Here is a 19,738-nt window from a genome sequence, read left to right on the forward strand (position 1 = left end):
GGGAAAGGTTGCTGGACAGCATTGGTCTCTCAACCAAACTCCTCCAGGATCACGGGTGGATTCCGAACTTTCCAAAGTATCACCTAGAGCCAACAGGGAGGCTCCCATCCTGGGAATGATACTGGACCTGGAATCACAGAAAGTGTTCCTTCCGTTGGAGAAGACATTGGAAATCCAGTCATTGGTTCGGGATGTCTGGAAGCCAACCCGGGTGTCGGTGCATCTGTGCATTCGCCTTCTGGGGAAAATGGTGGCCTCTTATGAGGCTCTTCAATATGGAAGGTTTCACGCACGACCCTTCCAGCTCGATCTGTTGGACAAATGGTCCGGATCGCATCTTCATATGCACCAGAGGATCCGTCTGTCACCAAAAGCCAGGATCTCCCTTCTGTGGTGGCTACAGACTTCTCCCTCATCGAGGGTCGGATTCTGTTAACCACAGACGCAAGCCTCAGAGGTTGGGGAGCAGTCACTTAGGGGGTGCAGTTTTAAGGAAGATGGTCAAGTCAGGAAGTCGTCCTTCCAATCAACATTCTGGAACTCAGGGCCATATATAACGCCCTTCTGCATGCTTCACATCTTCTTCAAGATTGGGCCATTCAGGTCCAGTCGGACAATGTGACGGCAGTGACGTACATAAGCCGACAGGGCGGAACAAAAAGCAGAGCAGCAATGTCAGAGGTGTCAAGAATTCTCCTCTGGCCAGAAAGAAACGCTGTGGCATTGTCAGTGGTTTTCATTAAGGGAGTAGACAACTGGGAAGCAGACTTCCTCAGCAGACATGACCTGCACCCGGGGGAGTGGGGCCTTCACCCGGAAGTGTTCAGGTGCTTGACAAGTTGATGGGGATAGCCACAGATCGACATGATAGCCTCTCATCTCAACAAGAAGCTCAAGCGGTATTGTTCCAGGTCGAGAGACCCACAGGCAGTGGCGGTGACGACTCCATGGGTCTATCAGATGGTGTACGTATTTCCTCTACTTCCTCTGATCCCAAGAATTCTAAAGAGAATAAAAAGGGAAATGGTTCAAGCAATATTCATTGCTCCGGACTGGCCAAGAAGGGCCTGGTACGCTGACCTTCTGGAGATACTCCTCGAAGATCCGTGGCCTCTGCCTCTTCGCGAGGATCTTCTGCAATAGGGTCTGTTCATCTTTCAGGACTTACCACGGCTACGTTTGATGGCATGGAAGTTGAACTGCTGATTCTAGCCAGGGGAGGGATCCCTAACAAGGTTATCCTGACTATTATCCAAGCCAGGAAGAGGGTAATGTCTAAGCATTACCATCATATTTGGAAGAAATACGTCTCTTGGTGTGAGAGCAGAAATTATTCTGCAGTGGAATTTCATCTGGGACATTTCCTGCTTTTTCTGCAGGCAGGCGTGGATGTGGGCCTGCATCTGGGCTCCATAAAAGTTCAGATTTCGTCCTTGTCCATTTTCTTTCAGAAACAATTGGTTTCTCTCCCTGAGGTCCAAACGTTCTTGAAAGGTGTTCTGCACATCCAACCTCCCTTTGTGCCTCCCACGGCACCCTGGGATCTCAATGTGGTGCTGCAGTTCCTCCAATCGGACTGGTATGAGCCGTTACAGGAGGTGGACATAAAATATCTTACGTGGAAGACCATCACACTGTTGGCCTTGGCTTCAGCAAGACATGTGTCGGAGCTGGGGGTGTCTCACAAAAGTCCTTATTTAATTTTCCATGAGGACAGAGCTGAACTCAGAACTCGTCACCAATTTCTTCCTAAAGTGGTGTCCGCATTTCACATCAATCAACCTATTGTGGTTACGGTTGTCACCGACACCTCTGCTACTTCAAAGTCTTTGGATGTTGTGAGGGCTTTGAAGGTGTATGTAAAGTGAACAGCTCATCACAGAAAATCTGACTCGCTGTTTGTTCTTTATGATCCTAATAAACTTGGGTGTCCTGCTTCAAAGCAGTCCATTGCATGCTGGATCAGGCTTACTATTCAGCATGCTTATTCCACGGCAGGTTTGCCATGTCCAAAATCTGTACAGGCCCACTCTACTAGGTCGGTGGGTTCTTCCTGGGTGGCTGCCCGGGGTGTCTCGGCTTTACAACTCAGCTGAGCGGCTACTTGGTCAGGTTCGAACACGTTTGCTAAGTTCTACAAGTTCGATACTTTGGCCTCTGAGGACCTTCAGTTTGGTCAACCAGTTCTGCGGGAACCTCAGCACTCTATTACCTGGTTTGGGAACTTTGGTACATCCCCATGGCACTAAATAGACCCCAGTATCCTCTAGGACGTAAAAGAAAATAGGATTTTAATTACATACCGGTAAATCCTTTTCTTGTAGTCTGCAGAGGATACTGGGCGCCCGCCCGGTGCTTTGTTCTTCCTGCACTGTTACTTGGTTAAGTAATGTTGGTTCAGCCGTTGCTGTCCCTGTTTCAAGTTTGGTTAGCTTGGCTTTCCTCTTGCTGTGTGTGCTGGTTCGGATTTTCACCACTATCCTTATCAATCCTTCTATCAAAGTATGTCTGTCTCCTCGGGCACAGTTTCCTAGACTGAGTCTGGTAGGAGGGGCATAGAGGGAGAAGCCAGCCCACACTATCAAATTCTTAAAGTGCCCATGGCTTCTAGTGGACCCGTCTATTCCTCATGGTACTAAATGGACCCCAGTATCCTCTACGGACTACGAGAAAAGGATTTACCGATAGGTAATTAAAATCCTATTTTATGTACTAGTTTACCCAACAAGGCTGCAGTAGCTGCTCCAGCGTGAGTTGTAGAGTACAGCCCTGGTGGTAAGGAGAGGTTTAACCAGGAGATGGCATCAGCAGATTCAGGCACCAGAGGAGAAGAGGACAGAGCATGACCAGCAGGCCCCCAATCGACCTGTCAGCACCACAGAACAGCCAGTAATGGGTGAACAGGCAGGGCTTGCTGGGACCTTGATTTCCCCTGGAGCTGAAGACTGCATAGATACCCTGCCAGGTTTCTCACACTTCTATTCTCTTCTGAATCTATTATAAGGAGAGAAGTATCCTTACTCTTAAAAGTTTGGGCATGCTGGGGTTTGTTCTACTCCAGGATCCACTGTACTCAGGAAAGAGAGAAGGGGAGGAAGGGAAATAGAAGACAGGGAGTGAAAAGCGTTGAAGATAGAGGAAAATAAAAACACTACCAGGCACAACAGCTAACAACCCGGCGAACGTTGGTCCAATATTCTAGTATAAAAATAACTGGCTACAACATTCTCCTCTTGGAGGTTGGTCTGACTGCTCAGAGGAGACAGCAATAACATTAATCAACTTTACAGTATGTCCCGGGATGCTGTCTGTGTAGGAGGAAGAGTATGGTGCAAGAATTAAACATTATCATTGTTTAAAAAATAATGTGGTGCATTTGTTATCTAGCATGCGCTTTGTTCTACATTTATATTAGTGCATCATCAGCAATATTAGCTGCACAAATAGCTTTTATAATATCCTTATAGTAGTTCAAATTTAAAATAATAAATATTAGTATTAAAAAATAGATATTGAAAATATATTGGTTTAAAAAAGGTTGTACTGAATTGTAAGTGTTATATACGTGGCTACACAGTTTTTGGTACTACTCTTACAGACAGACCCACAAAACTGACAAAATACCCCTAAATGATGTTGGTGCACTTAAATCCAAGCATGTACACCAGGGCTGCCTGTAAGTTGGTATGACTGTTTATTTGAATTTTCTATAACATATGCATCTAAAATAATCCTTCACAGAAGTGCCATGACTGATCCGAGCAGTGCCCACCCTTGACTGTACAAGGCAGTGACCTGCTATGAATAGCTATATACTTGGTGACACACAAAAGTTAAAGTGATCACTACTAAGAACAGCTAAGCAAAATTATTAGACTACACCCTGAATTGTACCACCTTATGGTATTTCCAGCTGGGTGAACATGCAGGTACGTAAATTTTTTGGTGGCACAAACACTGGCATGGAATAACAGAGATATCAGCAAGTAAGTGTTCTATTACCTTTGTTAGTAAGTAGTGTATCACAGCAATGTAGTTTGGAATGCAGACCAGTTTGTTTCTTTAGGGCCAAGTGATAATTACAATTGCTGTGAGGCCTGTTGCTAAAAACCAGTCACTTTGTTTTAGCAATCCTATTGAAACAATTTTTCTGTTAAAATTAATTATGCAAAAAAGATACAGGGTGAGCCAAAAAAACTCCCACATTTTAAAGGTTAACAAAAAAGTTATGGTAAATGCCATTCAAAATGTTTGTACATAGTCTAAAACTGCATGGAATACAATTTGTTTGCAGTTGGTTTTGAATATGATATCGTCATTTCTTGGCATATAGCAGCTTTCAGTTCATTAATGGTTCTTGGTGGATGTTCATAGACCTCAGCTCTTAGATGGCCCCGTTGGCTGTGTAGAGGCTTTTTTTGAAGCTGATGAGGACTGTTTTCCACCCAGCAATGAAAATTCTGCTAGTTAATGTAGCCAGACACATGAAAGTGAGCTTCAGCAAGAAATTACAGCAACAAGGTCGGAGCTGACCTGTCAAGTGATACGAAACTTCAGAAATTGACTACAAATGTGTATCACAAATGAAGGCTGCCATCTGGGTGATATAATATTCAAGACCAATTGAAAATAAACTGTATTCCATAAGCTTTAACGAGCAGGGTCCTCTTCCCTCATGTGCTTTTACATCTCTTACTTAACCTATCTTCTTTTCAATACTCCCTTTGATGGCACCAAATCCCTCGGTTTTCTGTCACCATGATACGTATTTCAGTGCTGTTTACTGAAGCAGCTACAGTAAGTTTACAGTGCATCCGGAAAGTATTTACAGCGCTTCACTTTTTCCACATTTTGTTATGTTACAGCCTTATTCGAAGATGGAATAAATTCATTTTTTCCCTCAAAATTCTACACAGAATACCCCATAATGACGTGAAAAAAGTTTTTTTTTAGATTTTTGCAAATTTATTAAAAATAAAAAACTAAGAAATCACATGTACATAAGTATTCACAGCCTTTGCTCAATACTTTGTTGATGCACCTTTGGCAGCAATTACAGCCTCAAGTCATTTGAATATGATAAAGAGCAAAAAAACGGCTGCGCTGTGTCTCAGGAGGAAAAATAAAATAAATAAACGGATGAGAGCCGTTATAAACAATGTAAATTTATTTAACCATAAAATCAATTAAAAAATGACTAGATTTAGATAAACATTCAAGTAATCTATAGACACACCTAGATGGTCTCTATAAGGAAGTCTCTCTTTCAGCATATAAGAACAATCTTTGATAAAAGTCCACAGTCACTGAATGATGGTAAAAATAATGGCTGATAGGTAATTACAGCCTTCCCAGAGATTTCAATTAGTCAGTCTCACCGTGTTCAATAAAGGTGCTGTTTTTACCTCTCTGTGTGGGCTGGTATTGGAACCGAGCGTCCTCGGCCAAAGTCCTGCAATGCCCACAAACGCTAAGCAGCGGGAGGAGGGCGGAAAAGCAAAGCCGCCGGTATCGATGTCTAGCCGGGAGCGGCACAAAGCACCACCGTTGACGGTGGAAATGAGCACGTCAGGTGAGGATCAGATGGATCAGTGCGTGTGGACACGACGGGAGACCTCGGCAGGTGTGTTAGAGGTAGAATTCTAACTCCACCTGACGTGCTCATTTCCACCGTCAACGGGCTATTAACCAAACTGCACCAACATACATACAACTCTTCACTCATCTCAAAAAATCTCTTTACCCGAGTGTGGCCGGAGATCCCCCAGCCACATGTGTACTGGCGGCCGCGGCGCTGAAGGGGTTAACCCTCAGCTGCCCAGCGTCATTTAAATGAACGAATTGGTGCTTGACGCCATGTTCTGTAAATTCATATTTAATTATTTTTTTTAACATGTCATATGTAGTGCTCTGTGCACAGTTGTAGGATTGCATGTTTAAATGTATTTATATTTAAGATGTGTTCACATGTATTTTAAAGGGAAAAATGAACTTACTATATATATGACTGAATAAGGATCCCCTATCTTCTATGACTAGGGAATGGGATACTAATTGCCCTCTCCCAGTAGATCTGGTGAATGACAAAACCTTTTGATGTCGGACAGGGCACAGCAGGTAATGGATGGGAGTGTAAGTTACTTAGACAAAGGCATTAATCACAGGGAATTTCCTTATTCCATATGTGAAGTGGTATGGATTAGTATGGGTTTGGAACCTGTGTTTATTTATGTAGCTGGCTTGATTGGATCCTGAATGGTATATGCAGGAAGGATAAGGAACATTTGTTTGAGAAATCAAATTTAAACCGTATTTTGAAGCTATGTGATAAATGTATCAAAGGCGAATTGTAAACTACCAGGTGGTAAGGAATGGAGTTTAAATGACACTAAACTTTGTGTGTGACAGGAAGGAGGAAATTGCTCATGCACTTATATCCTTTTAAAATGTAATTTATTTATTTATATTTTGTAAGATATCCTGATTGGATGGAAAGGACTCAGCGGGGAGACTACCCCCTGAGATGCATTGTGGTTTTACTGTATAAAAAGAGGAGGCCTGCGAGCCCCCAGGGTGTATTATACCAGTTTCACTCTGCTGTAAACATCTTGCTGTATTGCTGAAGTACTCTGCAGAACTATTTTGGCAAATAAAATATCTTCTGCCTCAAGACGACCGCTTCATCTTGTGATCTGCAGGGCTAGGCGAAACCTAGCTCCTTTTTCCATCTGGATTGCTTAGGCAATCGACGATTGGGGATTCGTCAAGACCACACAAGGGTGGTAAGTCAGAGTGTTGACGCATACAGAGCAGAACCGTAGTTCCAGATGCCACAACTACAAGGAGTCTGGTGGTGGCAGCGTAGTATCCGCCCACTACGCAGTGGGTGGAGTCAGTAACAGGCAGTTATTGATGGTAAGCGGGAATCCCCTAATTGGCCATGTCCAGTGTGACCTAAAACTCCATTCTGTGACTGGGGGTGGGACACGAACCGGTGAGGGCTTTCGTACGGAACCGTCCATTCACACCGACATCTCCACTCTGCACAAGATCTCCGTCTCTCATCCACACATATTACTTGTTCCCACTCAAAATTAGAGGATTTTATCCAGGCTTCACCCACTCTGTGGAATGCCCTCCCACGCACAATAAGACTCACCTCTAGTCTCCAAACCTTTAAACGTTCCCTGAAAACTCTTCTCTTCAGATAAGCCTATAAAATTCCAGACCCACCCACATAACCTTCAATTCTTCCCTATCTAAATACATCCTCTCTGTACAGTATACATAACCTCACATATTTTGTCTTTCTTTTCTCTAACACCCTCCTCACCCTTGGCCAACATAGCTGGGTGATCATATCATACAACCCATTAAGAACCTAGCAATGTGGTGGACCATTATGCAATAGGTAGCATCTATCCTTGTGTATCAATGCCTATTTCCCTATAGATTGTAAGCTTGCAAGCAGGGTCTTTCTACCTCTGTCTGTTTTTACCTAATTTTGTTCTATTACTGTTTTTCTAATTGTAAAGTGCAACGGAATATGCTGCACTATATATGAAACTGTTAATAAATTAAATTAAATTAAAGTAATCAATATAATTTTTTTCTATTTATCTAATTTTCTATCTATTGTCCAAAGGATGATTTTCAGATATTTCATAAATCTGGGTTAGCAACAGCACCAAATTACATTTTTGATTGCCAGAAATACAATCCAATTCTAAAAAAAAATTCTGTAATAAATAATGCACTATCGACAAAGGATGATGGGCCTAATTCAGACCTGATCGTAGATGTGCTAAATGTAGCACATCTACAATCAGGTTCCCTGATTAGCTGATCAGCTAGTCCGCCCGCATGTCAGGCCCTGCCCCGTCGCACAAGTACAAAAGCATTGCACGGCGGCGATGCTTTTGTACTTGAAGAATAGCTCCTCACCATTGCAGCTCCTGCGCGCTGGCAGGGAGCTACCCATCGTTGTGAAGGTCACACAGCCGCCGCCTGCATGGTCCGGGCACTCCTGCGTTGCCTGGACCGCACCTCTAAAACGCCGGCCAAACGCCGCCGGCCCGCCCCCTCCCACCCAGCGAATGCCTCTGTCTGTCAATCAGGCAGAGGTGATCGCAGGACTGAGACAGCGTCGGATGTCTGGCATGCGCCGGTGCACTGCGGTGCCTGCGCATGCGCAGTTCAGACCTGATCGCTGCTGTGTGAAAACGCACAGCAGCGATCAGGTCTGAATTAGATCAGGTCTGAATTAGCCCCGATATTGATCAGGTCTGAATTAGCCCCGATATTGCTGCTCTAATGCCTGTGATGTTTCCAAGCTGGACACTAGATCACATTTCATGCAAGGCTGAAGGTGATATGTATTACCAGGATGTACAAGCAGCCTGCAAATAAAATCCTGCACAAGGTGCAAGCAGGGTTATGCTCATTTAAGTAATTATTATTGTCAGACAGAATTGGAGATGTCTCTGATACTGTATGTGTTTTGGGGGACAACATTGTAGGCTTTAAAGCTTGGCTCACATGATGAGCATACTTTGTAACAATGTGAGATAAAGGTAGAGACGAAACCTTCTACTTCCCTGCTGCTTAGTACAGTATCGTCTTTAGTTACGTTTGACAAAGGCGGTCAAACAGGACGCCAGGTTTTTAAGGGTGCACGGCAATTTTAAATGTGCAGCCGGCCGTCAGCTAATCAGAGCTCGCAGACTGGCAATGGCGCCTCCTGATTGGCTACCAGACCGCAAGCTTCGATTGTCTCATGAACACACAATATTTGAGATGCCTGCCGTAAATGGGTGACCAGACTTGCTGAGGGGCAGGAGAGGCACGCGCTGCGCTCTCCTCCCCTTGGATATGGAAGCCAGCAGCAACAGAGCCTAACAGCAGCAGTGGCGGTGAGCACTATTGGGGGCAGTTTGTGTAAACAGCACTACTGCGGGCATTATGTGTATCTGGAAGTACTGGGGGCAGTTTGTGTAAGCAGCACAACTGGGGGCATTATGCATGTGTATCTGACACTATTTGGGGCAGTATGTATATGTGGCACTATACTGGGGGCATTATGTCTACCTGCCACTACAGGGGGCATTATGTGTATCTGGCACTATACTGGGGGCATCATGTGTAACTGACACTATACTGGGGGCGTTATGTGTATCTGGCACTATACTGGGGTCTGTGCAAGAATATTTTGTGTGGGTCCGCACTAGTCTAAATAAATCTTTAAAGTACTAAATTAATTGAATATGATCATGAAATAACCAATATGCAAGCAGTTACCAAATGAATCCTAAACTGCTTATGATTGGTGGTGCTCCCTGGAATTTTTTAGATTAGACTACAATTGAAAAAGAAGGAAAAAGACAAAAGAACCTTGTTTGGGAGCACTCATTTGTTATCATTTGTATTTTGAATGTGAATTAAAACTTATAAATCTTAGAATAATGTTTGAAACTTGATTACCTTTTTAGCAAATGAGGTTCAAGATAATTAAGAGGTGAAAATATCAAAGAGATGGAATTATACAGGATACCAACATATGACTTACGATTATGGGTATCCAATTAAGTACTGTACATGCTTTGGATATGGTTTCTCCGACTACAATAATAGGCAAATTCTGAAAATACAGATATAGTCTCAGATTGAGCTGTAGATCAGTTCAGAAAGAATAGGAAAGATAGTAATAATCTCCTTGGAAAATGGCCCACTGCACCTCATATTCTCAGGAGGTTTCCCTTCCTAGTACTGACTAGGCCTTACCTGCTTAGCTTCCGAGATCGGACAAGATCGGGCGTATTCAGGATAGTATGGCCATGGGCCGTTATTGAAGGAGGAGAAGGGGCCACTTCTGCTTTCTGTACTCAACATAAATCAGAACTAGAAATGGCCTGAAAATGTTTTTCCAGATGAGAGAGTGTAGAAAAAACACTTCTGCTGCCTGTTGTGACAGTATGATGTTCACTGGTTAGAGCGTAATGTCCCAGCCAGAGTAACTGTCAACCAGATGAGAGAGTGTAGAAATTGCGAAACATAGAGTAAATTAAATAGTTGAAATATATGAAGCAGAAAATGAATGATATTTGGACTGTTATTGTTCCAAGGAATCAAGAAATCATGAACCCAAATCCTGGTATTCGTTATTAGTCATGAGTTAAATAATATCCACAAGGCTCAAAGCTGGCTGTAAAGCACTGTGAAGTGATATAATGGATCACTAAAAATTGGAGACAATTGGTGCCCAACAAACTCAGGGCTAGTTACGGATTAATAGTTTAAACAAGAATACTATACAGATGAGTCTTATGTAAAAAAAAGCACTGGCATGTCAAACAAAAAGTGAGCAGTACATGAATAAATAAATAAATAAATAAAAATAAAAAGGTATCAGCCAATTTATAGAAGGAAAACCAATTTTCCTATACTAGAGGCATTATGTGTAACTGGTACTACTGGGGCATTATGTGTATCTAGCACTATACTGGGGACATTATATGTATCTGGAAGTACTGGGGGCATTATGTGTACCTGGCACTATACTGGAGACATTATATGTATCTGGCACTTTACTGGGGGCATTATGTGTATCTGGCACTACTGAGGGCATTATGTGTACTAACACTATACTGGAGACATTATATGTATCTGGCACTATACTGGGGGCATTATGTGTATCTGGCACTACTGAGGGCATTATGTGTACTGGCACTATACTGGGGGCATTATGTTTATCTAGCACTATACTAGGATCAATATGTGTATTTGGCACTACTCGGGGCATTATCTGTATCTGGCACTATACTGGGAACATTAGGTGTATCTGGCACTACTGTGGACATGGGTGGTCATTCCGAGTTGATCGCAGCCAGCAACTTTTTGCTGCTAGTGCGATCAACTAGTCCACGCCTATGGGGGAGTGTATTTTAGCTTAGCAGGGCTGCGAACACTTGTGCATCCCTGCTAAGCTAAAAAAGTTTTGTGTAAAAGAAGACTAGCCCTAGACCTACTTAGCCTGTGCGACGGCTCCAGCGATGCAGGTCCCGGCTTTGATGTCAGACATCCGCCCTCCGTTCTTCTGACCACTCCTGCGTTTTCTCCACCACTCCCCGAAAACGTCCGCCAACGGTCTGGTGACGCCCAGGAACGCCTTCTTTCTGTCAATCTTCTTGCGCCCGCCGCTGCAACCGCTTTCTTCGTAATCCGTGTCGTAACCCAGCGATCCCCATCACCGGGCAACGATGCTGCGCATGCGCATTCTGGAACCGTTCGCACCGCAGCGACAAACTGCTGCGTGCGAACGGGTCGGAATCACCCCCATTATGTGTAAGGGGCATTACTATGGGCATTATGTGCAAGGCTGCTAATAGTGTGTGTGTGTGTGTGTGTGTGTGTGTGTGTGTGTGTGTGTGTGTGTGTGTGTGTAGAGGGGGTGTGATATAAACAGTTTACTAGTATAGGTGTAGTAGACCTAGAGCTGGCCCTGGCTTAGAGTTTTGTGGGTACACACTTGGCTGATTGATTGACTTTTCTGGCAGATCTGCTGACCGATCTAATGATTGGCGTGGTGTATGTGGAAATTATCTTGTGTATGCTCACTTACCAATCTGCTGCCCCATTATTTTTGGTTTATCTGCATCAATTTGTGTTTAATATGCTTTAAGAACATGCAGTAAATGCTCAAATGTACTCAGCCTAAGCTAACTGAGCCCCAATATAGTAACATAGTAACATAGTGTGTGACTGTGCGGTAGGGAATACGTGGGGGGGGGGATGTATCTGGTAGAGAAAAGAATGAAGACGTGAGCCTGTGGATAAGTTGCCCATAGCAACCAATCAGCCTCTACCTTTTATTATATATAGCAGGAACGTGCGGTGAAGTAAATGGCTGAGGAAGCACTGGCTAATACCATCAGCTGCTCCGTACAATTGTATAGTATGCAAATTATAATTACTTCAATGCTGATTTCACTGGCTCACTTCTTCACCCTTTTCACTGTTTCATTAATACACCCCTTCTTTTTAAGTTTCTTAGCTCCTGCTTGTGTAAAATATCAACTAGGTTTCAATCAATCTGAGCTACTGATTTAAAATGGAATGTAAAAATGGCACCAGAGTTCTTTTGGCTCAACATTATGTTTCATCCACTATAGGATGTTTTTCACCTGGGGATTGGGATAATCCGTTGGATAAAATGCTGAAACAAACCCCTAAGGTTAGGAAGGCAATTTCGACTGCATATGGGTACTTTCGAAACGCCCTAGACTACTCGAGGGGACTGGGAGGGATTATGTCTTGGAAGGTTTGTCTCCCAGACGTTGAACTTACAGACCTACTGGCGGCGCACGTTAAAACCTGCAAATTATTTCCCTCTTCTAGATATAAAGAAATGTCTCTCAATATTTTACACAGGACTTATTTGTCACCCCATAGGCGACACTTGATAGGACTTGCTGATGCACATGCATGTTGGAAATGTGGCACTCCTCAGGCGGATATATTTCACTGCCTATGGACATGTCCTATAATCAGACAGTTTTGGACACAGATAAGAAACTACTTGACGGCCAATCTGGTAAACTATTGGAGGTTGTCTCCGGAGTGGGCGCTCTTTGGTATCCTACCACCGAATCAACGCCTCTCTCTGGGCAGTAAAAAACTGCTACTGGCAGTTAGTTTAGCGGCTAGAAAAGCAATTCTGCAGGTGTGGATAGCGAAGGATCCACCTACTCTATCATTATTTAAAGCCAAACTATTCTACCTCCTTAGGATGGAGTGGATAAGCGTCCTGCTGGAAAAAGACACTAAGATACATAATTTCTTTGAAGTTTGGGAGAGTTATATAACGACCTTGTCGATAACGGTTAGGAAACAGCTCCAAGACTCGTTGTCTAACACAGAATGGTTTCTAACTAGAACGGCTGCGGGAGATCCGCCGATTGTGCTTTAAAGGTGACTGACGGTCGGGGTGCTGGGGGAAGGTGGGTGGGGAAATCAGGTACGGGTACCTTTTCCTTTTTTTTCTTTTTTTTTTTCTTATATTCGAAAGTGTAAGTCTGGGTCAACCGACTGAGCTGAACTTTGGTTCGGTAGAACAGATGGTCTCCAGGGACTTGTTTCATGCAGATGTGATGCTGTTGATTGCTTATAATGGATGTGTCCCTTGTTTAAGGTCTCAAATGTATTCTTCCTTGCTCTGTTTTTATAAAATACCCTTCTACCAATGATTTGAAATATGACGTACGTTTATGTATGTTTTGCATATATTGCTTCAATAAAAAATTATGTTAAAGAAAAAAAAAAATGGCACCAGAGTACCCACTATATCCAGGCTGTCAGTTGCAGCATTTGGTGCTAGCACTGAATTATACTGTGCAGCCCAAAGAGCACTACACAGCCCTGCAAACTAGCAATACACAGCCCTGGAAACTGGCATTACACAGCCTTGGCAATGATCATAACACCCATCCCAGAACATGAAACCCCTGGCAACCAGCATGGATCCCAGAGCATGAAACCCCTGGCAACCAACATAGATCCCAGAGCATGAAATCCCTGGCAACCAGCATGACACCCAGTGCGTGAAAGCCTTGGCAACGAAAATGTAATTTAAAAGTAATTAGAAGCTTTACTGTAGGGCATAATGTATCAAGGGCATTGCGGTGTGTGGCATAATATGGTGCAGAGGGCATTACTGTGTGGGGCTTAATATGGTGGCATTTATTTTTTTCCCTGAGGTGGCCGTGATCTGTTGGTACAGGGTCAAAAACTGGGGTTTAAGGTAGTCTTTTCAGACGAGACCACACCCATTTTAAGCGAGACCACGCCAATTTTTGCAAGGCCACGCCTCTTTGCTGGGAGCGCATTTTCATTTTTTATATCTAGGGGTGGCGCATTTTTTTTATGTCAATGGGGGGGGTCGCATTTTTGAATCTCACACTGGGAGCCAAATTGTCTAGAAACAGCCCTGCTTCTGTGTGACGTATTGTGAATAAGGGACACTATTGTGTTATGTAAAGTGAATTCAGTTGCACTACTGTGTGGCATAATTTGAACTGGCCATATTGTGTGGACATGGCCCTTCCCAGCAAGGTTAAACCTCTTTTTGGGGGCATGCGCTGTCCATATTTAAAATATGTGTGGTGAGGACCTCAATGCTCTTGCTGGCACAGGGCACCAAAATGTCTTGTTACGGCTCTGTGGATGAAGATTGCTATTGGTGAGGGGTGATGGGTGTTGCTCGTTGCTGCTGTGATCTCTGATGCTCGATGGGAGCTGTGATGGAAGATGGGTGCTGGGTCAGAGGCTAAACAAGCAGCGGTGCTAGGGGGCACCAGCCAATATCTTGCCTAGGACATCAAATTGATTAGGGCTGGCTCTGAATATAGCACTGATAAAAGTGATCTATTGCTAGATGGCAAGTCAGTGATCTCTTTCTGCAATTACACATGGGCAGTATGGGATCAGAGGTCACTTGCTCTGTTGATGATTTGTCACATCTGTGCTCTGGAATCTTTTCTATGCTGTATTGCAGTAAGGTGGTCAATCCGAGTTTTTAGCTCGCTAGCAGTTTTTAGCAGCCGTGCAGAGGCTTTGCTGCCTCCCACTGGGAGTGTATTTTAGCGTAGCAGAAGTGCAAACGAAAGGATCGCAGAGCGGCTACAATATTTTTTTGTGCAGTTTCAGAGTAGTTCGAAACCTACTCAGCGCTTGCGATTACTTCAGACTGTTCAGTTCCTGTTTTGACATCACAAACACGCCCTGCGTTCGCCCAGTCATGCCTGTGTTTTTTCTGCCACGCCTGCGTTTTTCCGAACACTCCCTGAAAACGGTCAGTTGCCACCCAGAAACGCCCACTTCATGTCAATCACTCTGCGGCCACCAGTGCGACTGAAAAGCGTCGCTAGAACCTGTGTGAAACGACATCATTTGTTGTAAAATGACGTCGCGCGTGCGCATTGCATCGCATACGCATGCGCAGAACGGCCATTTTTTAGCCTCAATGCAGCTAGCGATCAACTCGGAATGACCACCTAAGTCTCTATGCCAATATGGTCAGTATGGTCACTGTAGAGATTTGCTTTTAATTCACAAAAAAAAAATTCTACTCTGTATCCCACACAACCTGTAATTCTGTTTGTGATGCTGCATTTGTAGCAAAATCAGGATTACATTTCCGTGATACTTACCTATTTATAAAAAAAAAAGTGTAAACTTCCTATCGGCGATGTGTGGTAGCATTTTCAATAGTCATTAATTTGATGGTTGTACTTTTTTTTCACCATTATCAAGATTGTGGAGTAAAATACAGTACTGGCAATAAACTAACTTTTAGTATAGTGAGAACAGATGTTGACTGTAGATATCTCACAGAAACCCAGTACAATTAAACATTGAAAAAAGACTAGCAAAAATATTTATCTGGATGACTCCTTGTAACGATGCAGATAAATAGAAATATCGGGGTGTAGTTATGGGACCACAAAACCGGCACCTACATCCCGGACCCTCACTATCCTGACGGTCAGCATTCCGAACATCAAGGACTATTCCCACTCGTGGATGTCCACAACACCCATAGAGCAGGTATAGAACCTTCGGCGCTCCCCCCCCCCCCCCCCCCCCACCGGGCATCTAAATGCCGGGATCCCGCCATTGGTATTGTGACCGGCAGTCTCCTGACCGCCGGTCACACATACCCAACCCGAGAAATATATCCACATATTTCCTATTTATTTTCTTAAACCATCATTTGACAAAAATTATTGATAACTTTAGTTATATTTTAATTTGTCCTATTCAGCACTGATGCATTAGGATATTACGTTTTACTCTCTCAATCTCTGCATAATATAGTGTTGTAGAAAGATTACATTTTTAGTAGATGTTTAATACTAACTAGTCATCACTTTTATAAAGCAGTAGCCTGATATATTTTGGCATAAACACCTTCCCAGCATAACGTGGTCAGTGATATGCCGACTGGTGTGCTGTGCTAGGAATGAGCACGTTTATCACCAGTCTACGAGGTCTCCACCTTTCACTCATACATTCCAGACTCTCTCATTTATGTAGTGCTAGGTGCTTAAGACTAAAGGGAGCATTTAATAATAATAATAATAATAATAATAATAATAATAATAACAATAATAATTTACTGCTAGACATAGACTTGGGCTAGTTCAGACTTTAATTAGACATATAGATGCATCATCGCTTGGAAAGTGATAAAATGGAGAGTGAAAAAGTACCAGCCAATCAGCTCCTAACTGACAGTTTTCAAACACAGCATGTGACAGGGCAGTTAGGAGCTGATTGGCTGGCACTTCTTCTTTCTCCATTTTATCACTCTCCAAGCAATGATGCATCTAGCCAATAATTTATTATTATATTTTTTAATCTTCCAGATTTTCATTATTCCATGTATTCATGGCAAAACTGTCCTTTTTACATTTTAAGTGTCTGGGTCCAAGAACCTGACACATCAAACAGTGAGCTAAATTGATTAATCAGTGGATTCTCCTCTATATTAAGACAACTGTCAATTGGATTACACCAACAGAAATGCTTTCATGTCTCTGCCATTTCTCAGATGGGATTACTATGCTTGCTTCATGTGTTACCTGTAGGCATGTGGTGCTAAATTTTTATTTTATCTACTATTGCAGAAAATCTAACAGGTGTTTAATATAAAATCATTATGAATGATACTGTGTGGGGTTTGTTAACATACCAATTATCCAACAATGCTGTTCATAGAAGCGCTAATGCAGTAGTTTTCTAGGAACTCTGGTCATCCACATATTTAGCTACTTCTAGATTAAAGCTGTACTACCAACTAGGGAAATATTTTCTTAACATAGCCCCTCCACCTCTCTGAGGATCTCATAGCATGGCTCCTCCATTTGTCTCACAGCACCCATGCTATACTAATGAGTGGTCCACAGCAGAGCAGAGGTGGACCTAAACAGGAGAGAGAGAGAGAGAGAGAGAGACATGAGGCAGCCCAGCAACTTGGGAAGTGCAGGGAATCCCCACCTTCTACACCCACATGACAAGAACGGGGACGTGACCTTGCATCTATTATGTGAAAATATCCCCTAGTGTTACAAGACCACCATTTTCACGCTGAGACATGGCTGGGGGTGTCAGAGAATGGTATGCCGAGAGATGGCTCAGGGTGTCAGGGAATGGGTGCTGAGAGATGGCTCAGGGTATCAGGGTATGACTGGGGTGTCAGGGTTGACTGCTGGTGGCAGATAATTGGGTGCTGAAAGATGGCTGAGGGTGTCAGGGTATGACTGGGGTGTCAGAGTGGGTTGGGGTGTCACAGATTGGGGTGCTGAGAGATGGCTCAGGGTATCGGAGAATGGGGTGCTGAGAGATGGCTGGGAGGTGTCAGAGAATGGGGTGCTGGGAGATGGCTGGGGGCATCAGAGAATGATTGGGGTGTCAGAGACGGCTGGGGGTTACAAAGAATGGGGTTCTGAGAGATGTCTGGAGGTGTTAGAAAATGGGGTGCTAGACAAATGATAAGTAGATTATGATTGGTTGCTATGGGCAACATCTCCAGTTTTGCAAACCCGCACTTTGGTATATATACCCCTTTGTTTTAACAGACAGTCCGTTGGGATGCCAACTACATGCCACTGCTATTTAACTAAAGGTAATGAATACCATTGAGGAACAAACCTAAATATGGGTCATGTGATTGTATGCCGTTATATTTATGTAACATGAAAAAAAGAATATTATGTTCCAATTGCTCTATGGAACATAATATGACCACTGAGTTCTGTCCTTTAAATACCCATTACAATTTAATCAGCACACACTAAATACTCATAATTAAAACTCATCAGGACTACTACAGGAGGACAATGATCTTCTTTCCAAAATAACTTCTCAGTCAAACTGATACCATACTTTTTAGTATTCCTTGCTGGTACCTTGGTCAGCATTGTTTTGCGAAATGGGAATCTTTATTGTAAGAGAAGGAAGAACCCTGGAGAGGAAGGGACAGCTGGAATAGAGATGTCATGTTTGTTTATATCTACTTCCTACACTGGATAGTTAGTGACCATTAGACACTAGAAGAAAGCATTCAGAAATATCTCTTTTCCACTGTGTGTTACAAATAGTTGGGGAAATTTCTATAGTCAGCAAGAAATCCCTGTTACTATATGATGAGCAGTAAATGTTTGAAATCAGTAAACAAAAAGTCAAGAAAATAGGAATGTTGAAACTGGGACAAAACTTATCATTCTAGCAAAGAGGTTAAAAGTCTGTTAGCCATAGAAACATAGAAACATACTGTAGAAACTAAGAATTTGACGGCATAAAAGAACCACTTGGCCCATCTAGTCTGCCCCTTGTTTTACCATATTTTCACCTCAAACCTAATTTGAGCCTTTTTTCTTTGTAAGGATATCCTTATGTCTACCCCATGCATGTTTAAATTACTCTACTGTCTTGACCTCTACCACCTCTGATGGGAGGCTATTCCACTTCTCCACTACCCTTTCTGTGAAGTAATTTTTCCTCAGATTTCCCCTAAAGATACCTCCCTCCAGTCTCAGTGCATGTCCTTGTCTTCCTTTTGCTTCTCTTCATTTGAAGAATGTTTCCCTCCTGGACTTTGTTAAGACCCTTGATATATTTAAAATTTTCTATCATGTCCCCCCTTTCCCTTCTCTGCTCCAAACTATACATATTGAGATTTCGTAGTCTTTCTGGGTAAGACATGTGGTGTTGGCCATGCACCATTTTAGTTGCCCTTTTTGTACAGTCTCTAATGTATTAATATCCTTTTGAAGATATGGTCTTCAGAATTGAACACAGTATTCTAGATGAGGCCGTACCAATGACCTATACAGTGACATTGTTACAATACTTCTTTCTTGCTGCTGCTGATTACTCTCCCAATGCAGCCAAGCATCTGGCTAGCCTTCCTCATTGCTTTGTTACATTGCTTACCTGCCTTTAAGTTACCTGAAATAGTGACTCCTAGATCCCTTTCCTCCTCAGTAGTTTCCAGTATAGTGCCATTAATACTACATTTAGCTTTTGGATTTTTGAGACCCAAGTGCAAGATTTTGCATTTTTTGGCATTAAACTGTAATTGTCACACTCGTGACCATTCTTCTAGTCTACCTATATACTCATTCATTTGTTTTACCCCTCCTGGTGTGTCCACCCTGTTGCATACCTTTGTGTCATCTGTATAAAGGCATACTTTCCCTTTAGTGCCATTTGCAATGTCACCAATAAAGATATTAAAAAGCACTGGTCCAAGTACAGATCCCTTGGATACTCCACTGGTAACATTTCCCTCCTATGAACGCACTCCATTTACTACAACTCTCTGTTTTCTAACCTGCAACCAAGCTCTTATCCATTCAACAATCTTAGTATCCAATCCCAAGCTTTTGAGTTTATTTAGCAGTCTGTGATGTGGAACAGTGTCAAATGTCTTACTAAAGTTTAGATAACCTATATCCACGGCTCCACCTTTATTCATCACATGTCGTCCTCAGCCAAGTGGTATTCATTTTTTGTTATTGCTCAACAACACTATGGGGGTCATTCAGGCCTGTCCACATCCCCGGGACGCAGCACAGTTTGCTGGTGACAGCAAACCACGCATGTGCAGTGGCCGCGCAGCGGCTGTATAGCCACATACATTGCGGTCCCATCCCTGATGGAGACTGCAATGTGAGTGTCA

At 43.1% G+C, this 19,738-nt stretch overlaps 1 protein-coding gene and 1 pseudogene across 9 annotated transcripts in view; both read right to left on the reverse strand.

Moving 5' to 3' along the window:
* The window catches only part of MYBPC1 (myosin binding protein C1), a 166,863-nt gene that overhangs the window by 95,201 nt on the left and 51,924 nt on the right, over positions 1-19,738 (reverse strand). The gene's annotated exons all lie outside the window — the stretch shown is intronic.
* LOC134939142 (5S ribosomal RNA) lies at positions 9,722-9,839 on the reverse strand (annotated as a pseudogene).

This window comes from Pseudophryne corroboree, chromosome 6, assembly GCF_028390025.1.
Source record: "Pseudophryne corroboree isolate aPseCor3 chromosome 6, aPseCor3.hap2, whole genome shotgun sequence".
Classification (NCBI taxonomy): Eukaryota; Metazoa; Chordata; class Amphibia; order Anura; family Myobatrachidae; genus Pseudophryne; species Pseudophryne corroboree.